This window comes from Schistocerca serialis, unplaced genomic scaffold (assembly GCF_023864345.2).
Source record: "Schistocerca serialis cubense isolate TAMUIC-IGC-003099 unplaced genomic scaffold, iqSchSeri2.2 HiC_scaffold_402, whole genome shotgun sequence".
NCBI lineage: Eukaryota > Metazoa > Arthropoda > Insecta > Orthoptera > Acrididae > Schistocerca > Schistocerca serialis.
The window spans coordinates 23,068-29,067 of record NW_026047978.1 but is presented as its reverse complement, the minus strand read 5'-3'; the positions used below and the strand labels follow the sequence as shown (position 1 = coordinate 29,067).

The 6,000-nt window shown below is 52.4% G+C and overlaps 3 non-coding genes across 3 annotated transcripts; all 3 read left to right on the top strand.

Annotated features, from left to right (window-relative positions):
• The first annotated feature begins 819 nt into the window (after positions 1–819).
• On the top strand, positions 820–982 carry LOC126446576 (U1 spliceosomal RNA). Its single transcript, XR_007583347.1, has one exon. It is a non-coding gene; the product is annotated as a U1 spliceosomal RNA (small nuclear RNA).
• Positions 983–3,142: 2,160 nt separating this feature from the next.
• On the top strand, positions 3,143–3,305 carry LOC126446575 (U1 spliceosomal RNA). Its single transcript, XR_007583346.1, has one exon. It is a non-coding gene; the product is annotated as a U1 spliceosomal RNA (small nuclear RNA).
• A 2,156-nt stretch (positions 3,306–5,461) lies between these two features.
• Positions 5,462–5,624, top strand: LOC126446574 (U1 spliceosomal RNA). The gene has a single exon (XR_007583345.1). It is a non-coding gene; the product is annotated as a U1 spliceosomal RNA (small nuclear RNA).
• Positions 5,625–6,000: the final 376 nt, after the last annotated feature.

The following is a 6,000-nucleotide window of genomic DNA, read 5'->3' as shown; positions in this document are numbered from 1 at the left end:
TAATCTGCATCTTCGAAATCAACCCGACACAGCTGAAATGTTGTCATGGATGAGACTTTATTTTTCTCTCTTATGCGCGAAGAAAATATGTCCATATTCCGAATGAAAATTTGCACAAATATTCGATCGAGCTTTCCACGTCCTACTCGGAAGGAGAAGCAAAAAGAAGTGTTACCTTTTAAGTGTCTTCTGTTACTCGGCGTCGAATGTCGAACGTGCTGGCTGATGTTCGTTCTTGGAGTTCACTGACGTCCTGTTTGTTCGTCGCGCACAACACTCACGAGTGCATCCAGCTCTCTTAGAACATCTGACAGTCTGAGCTGTGGTCCTTCAGTTGCTCGGCGACAGTCGACCGCGCGTGACAATGCTGCCGTATTTGCTAGCACTAAGGGCTCTCCTGGAAGGAGCGAAAGTAAAGTGTGGCTTGCATTGTGGCTGCAAAAAGCACTCATTCCGCAGATCGCATTCGCGGTTTCAACAGCCGAGGAAGAGGGGCTCGTTGGAGACGGAGAGGAGGGCCCGGAGGCGGCAACCCGGACTTGGCCCGCCATCTTCCGGAGGGAACGGTAAATTAACCCCAGCAGCGGCCGGCGCCGCGAGCCGTATGGTGCTGCTCGCACAAAATGCATCGTTTTTCTCGGCAGAGGAGCGTTGTTGCGACTGTCTGCCATCTAACTCGACAGCCAATAGCTCTCTTGTAAGGAGACAGGTACATGGACGGCCACCATTCTGTTCGCCGATTGCGGAAACGTCAGGAGCTCTCGTTACATCTCGATAGCGCGAGGCACTACAAATTCTCGCCTGTGGCGCGACGAATGCATACTTACCTGGCGTAGGGGATACCGTGATCATGAAGGCGGTTCCTCCGGGGTGAGGCCCTTCCATTGCACTTCGGTCGAGCTGACCCCCGCGATTACTCCAAATGTGAGTAACTCGGGCGCATAATTTTTGGTAGTCGGGACTTGCGTTCGCGCTGTCCCGGTGTCTATTTCAATTGCAAACGCAGTATTCTGTGGTAGCAGTCGGTAACTAGTGCGTCTGAGCACTCGGCCAGCAACGTGTTCCGCAAGGGACTGCCAAACGCAGCAGCACTCGCGCTACGCGCGTACCACACGTCTGCGTCGACCTGGCGTCAAACCCAGAGCCAGAGCACACTGTCTGTTCGATAAGCGCGGGGGACGCGCACCAGTAGTAGCAGCGGCAGCCGCGAGATGGCACAAGCGGGTCTAACTCTGGTACGACATCCACATTAATGGCCGAACGGCGACTTTTGGCTTTCTCTGTCCATCAGGGGAATGCGCGCCAAACGCAATTGGACGGCGCGGCATTCCCTGCACGCGCGGCGACCGCGGTGGCGCGAGCCGGCGTACACGAGGCGTCGCCCAGCCGAACGCTTTGTCGTCTGTGGCCAGGTACATGAGGGGGCCGGCAGCAAGCGTCTAGCGTAGCGTCCCGAGACTTGCAGACTTGCGGCACTTGAGGAGCTTGCGGGGATGTGAAATGACGTGGCCAACTGTACCGAAAACGGGGAAGAGAAATTCTAGGCAACAGCCACTTGTGCTCCCAGGCGGCCACACTGACAACGAGGGCCAGCGTTGCTCAAATTCGGTGATGGGACGAGAACCGCTGTAGGCTGTTTATTAGGCCACGACAGTGAGCGTTTACTTTCTGTAAGGAATGTCTTGTCGTCGCAGGTGTTGTGTTTCGCTGTACTCCGGGGCTCCCAGGGAAAGTAGAAAACGCAATGTTATCAGGTGTTTTTCTTGCAAGAAATCGAGTCAAAAGGTCTGTATTACACACGTCTTTACCAGGTTCGGAACTTCAAATCTGTTTATGGCCTCTTTACAAGCTCGCTATTCGTCTTCCAAAATATTAAAAGTACACCATACCTCCAGATTCAGCCGTCCCCCACCCCCTGTACAAACTGTCTGTCGTATGGGCGCCCTTGGAGTGAGAACAGATAGGTTTCGAATGGAATGGAAATAACATCTGTAACAAGTGTAATTAAAAACACAATTTCTCCCTACTCACTGACAAAAATATCCGAACAGTGCCTTCTGTAACACACACAGTTCTACATTGACAGACGCGTAATAGCGGCAGTTTCAATAAATTACTAATTGCAGAAACGGGTAGCCCTCAGTGAATTCGTTGTTGCATCACTACATTCACAGAAAAGAGACTTCCTTGTTTCCCATCGCTTTGTTACACACCTGACGTGTTGTGTTTACAAACAAAAAGCAATTTAGTTTTATCTTTACCTAATCCACGTCTAAGCCAAGATTGCTACAAGGTATCAATCGTTTACCAAATACCGCACAATTAATCTGCATCTTCGAAATCAACCCGACACAGCTGAAATGTTGTCATGGATGAGACTTTATTTTTCTCTCTTATGCGCGAAGAAAATATGTCCATATTCCGAATGAAAATTTGCACAAATATTCGATCGAGCTTTCCACGTCCTACTCGGAAGGAGAAGCAAAAAGAAGTGTTACCTTTTAAGTGTCTTCTGTTACTCGGCGTCGAATGTCGAACGTGCTGGCTGATGTTCGTTCTTGGAGTTCACTGACGTCCTGTTTGTTCGTCGCGCACAACACTCACGAGTGCATCCAGCTCTCTTAGAACATCTGACAGTCTGAGCTGTGGTCCTTCAGTTGCTCGGCGACAGTCGACCGCGCGTGACAATGCTGCCGTATTTGCTAGCACTAAGGGCTCTCCTGGAAGGAGCGAAAGTAAAGTGTGGCTTGCATTGTGGCTGCAAAAAGCACTCATTCCGCAGATCGCATTCGCGGTTTCAACAGCCGAGGAAGAGGGCTCGTTGGAGACGGAGAGGAGGGCCCGGAGGCGGCAACCCGGACTTGGCCCGCCATCTTCCGGAGGGAACGGTAAATTAACCCCAGCAGCGGCCGGCGCCGCGAGCCGTATGGTGCTGCTCGCACAAAATGCATCGTTTTTCTCGGCAGAGGAGCGTTTGTTGCGACTGTCTGCCATCTAACTCGACAGCCAATAGCTCTCTTGTAAGGAGACAGGTACATGGACGGCCACCATTCTGTTCGCCGATTGCGGAAACGTCAGGAGCTCTCGTTACATCTCGATAGCGCGAGGCACTACAAATTCTCGCCTGTGGCGCGACGAATGCATACTTACCTGGCGTAGGGGATACCGTGATCATGAAGGCGGTTCCTCCGGGGTGAGGCCCTTCCATTGCACTTCGGTCGAGCTGACCCCCGCGATTACTCCAAATGTGAGTAACTCGGGCGCATAATTTTTGGTAGTCGGGACTTGCGTTCGCGCTGTCCCGGTGTCTATTTCAATTGCAAACGCAGTATTCTGTGGTAGCAGTCGGTAACTAGTGCGTCTGAGCACTCGGCCAGCAACGTGTTCCGCAAGGGACTGCCAAACGCAGCAGCACTCGCGCTACGCGCGTACCACACGTCTGCGTCGACCTGGCGTCAAACCCAGAGCCAGAGCACACTGTCTGTTCGATAAGCGCGGGGGACGCGCACCAGTAGTAGCAGCGGCAGCCGCGAGATGGCACAAGCGGTCTAACTCTGGACGACATCCACATTAATGGCCGAACGGCGACTTTTGGCTTTCTCTGTCCATCAGGGGAATGCGCGCCAAACGCAATTGGACGGCGCGGCATTCCCTGCACGCGCGGCGACCGCGGTGGCGCGAGCCGGCGTACACGAGGCGTCGCCCAGCCGAACGCTTTGTCGTCTGTGGCCAGGTACATGAGGGGGCCGGCAGCAAGCGTCTAGCGTAGCGTCCCGAGACTTGCAGACTTGCGGCACTTGAGGAGCTTGCGGGGATGTGAAATGACGTGGCCAACTGTACCGAAAACGGGGAAGAGAAATTCTAGGCAACAGCCACTTGTGCTCCCAGGCGGCCACACTGACAACGAGGGCCAGCGTTGCTCAAATTCGGTGATGGGACGAGAACCGCTGTAGGCTGTTTATTAGGCCACGACAGTGAGCGTTTACTTTCTGTAAGGAATGTCTTGTCGTCGCAGGTGTTGTGTTTCGCCTGTACTCGGGGCTCCCAGGGAAAGTAGAAAACGCAATGTTATCAGGTGTTTTTCTTGCAAGAAATCGAGTCAAAAGGTCTGTATTACACACGTCTTTACCAGGTTCGGAACTTCAAATCTGTTTATGGCCTCTTTACAAGCTCGCTATTCGTCTTCCAAAATATTAAAAGTACACCATACCTCCAGATTCAGCCGTCCCCCACCCCCTGTACAAACTGTCTGTCGTATGGGCGCCCTTGGAGTGAGAACAGATAGGTTTCGAATGGAATGGAAATAACATCTGTAACAAGTGTAATTAAAAACACAATTTCTCCCTACTCACTGACAAAATATCCGAACAGTGCCTTCTGTAACACACACAGTTCTACATTGACAGACGCGTAATAGCGGCAGTTTCAATAAATTACTAATTGCAGAAACGGGTAGCCCTCAGTGAATTCGTTGTTGCATCACTACATTCACAGAAAAGAGACTTCCTTGTTTCCCATCGCTTTGTTACACACCTGACGTGTTGTGTTTACAAACAAAAAGCAATTTAGTTTTATCTTTACCTAATCCACGTCTAAGCCAAGATTGCTACAAGGTATCAATCGTTTACCAAATACCGCACAATTAATCTGCATCTTCGAAATCAACCCGACACAGCTGAAATGTTGTCATGGATGAGACTTTATTTTTCTCTCTTATGCGCGAAGAAAATATGTCCATATTCCGAATGAAAATTTGCACAAATATTCGATCGAGCTTTCCACGTCCTACTCGGAAGGAGAAGCAAAAAGAAGTGTTACCTTTTAAGTGTCTTCTGTTACTCGGCGTCGAATGTCGAACGTGCTGGCTGATGTTCGTTCTTGGAGTTCACTGACGTCCTGTTTGTTCGTCGCGCACAACACTCACGAGTGCATCCAGCTCTCTTAGAACATCTGACAGTCTGAGCTGTGGTCCTTCAGTTGCTCGGCGACAGTCGACCGCGCGTGACAATGCTGCCGTATTTGCTAGCACTAAGGGCTCTCCTGGAAGGAGCGAAAGTAAAGTGTGGCTTGCATTGTGGCTGCAAAAAGCACTCATTCCGCAGATCGCATTCGCGGTTTCAACAGCCGAGGAAGAGGGCTCGTTGGAGACGGAGAGGAGGGCCCGGAGGCGGCAACCCGGACTTGGCCCGCCATCTTCCGGAGGGAACGGTAAATTAACCCCAGCAGCGGCCGGCGCCGCGAGCCGTATGGTGCTGCTCGCACAAAATGCATCGTTTTTCTCGGCAGAGGAGCGTTGTTGCGACTGTCTGCCATCTAACTCGACAGCCAATAGCTCTCTTGTAAGGAGACAGGTACATGGACGGCCACCATTCTGTTCGCCGATTGCGGAAACGTCAGGAGCTCTCGTTACATCTCGATAGCGCGAGGCACTACAAATTCTCGCCTGTGGCGCGACGAATGCATACTTACCTGGCGTAGGGGATACCGTGATCATGAAGGCGGTTCCTCCGGGGTGAGGCCCTTCCATTGCACTTCGGTCGAGCTGACCCCCGCGATTACTCCAAATGTGAGTAACTCGGGCGCATAATTTTTGGTAGTCGGGACTTGCGTTCGCGCTGTCCCGGTGTCTATTTCAATTGCAAACGCAGTATTCTGTGGTAGCAGTCGGTAACTAGTGCGTCTGAGCACTCGGCCAGCAACGTGTTCCGCAAGGGACTGCCAAACGCAGCAGCACTCGCGCTACGCGCGTACCACACGTCTGCGTCGACCTGGCGTCAAACCCAGAGCCAGAGCACACTGTCTGTTCGATAAGCGCGGGGGACGCGCACCAGTAGTAGCAGCGGCAGCCGCGAGATGGCACAAGCGGTCTAACTCTGGTACGACATCCACATTAATGGCCGAACGGCGACTTTTGGCTTTCTCTGTCCATCAGGGGAATGCGCGCCAAACGCAATTGGACGGCGCGGCATTCCCTGCACGCGCGGCGACCGCGGTGGCGCG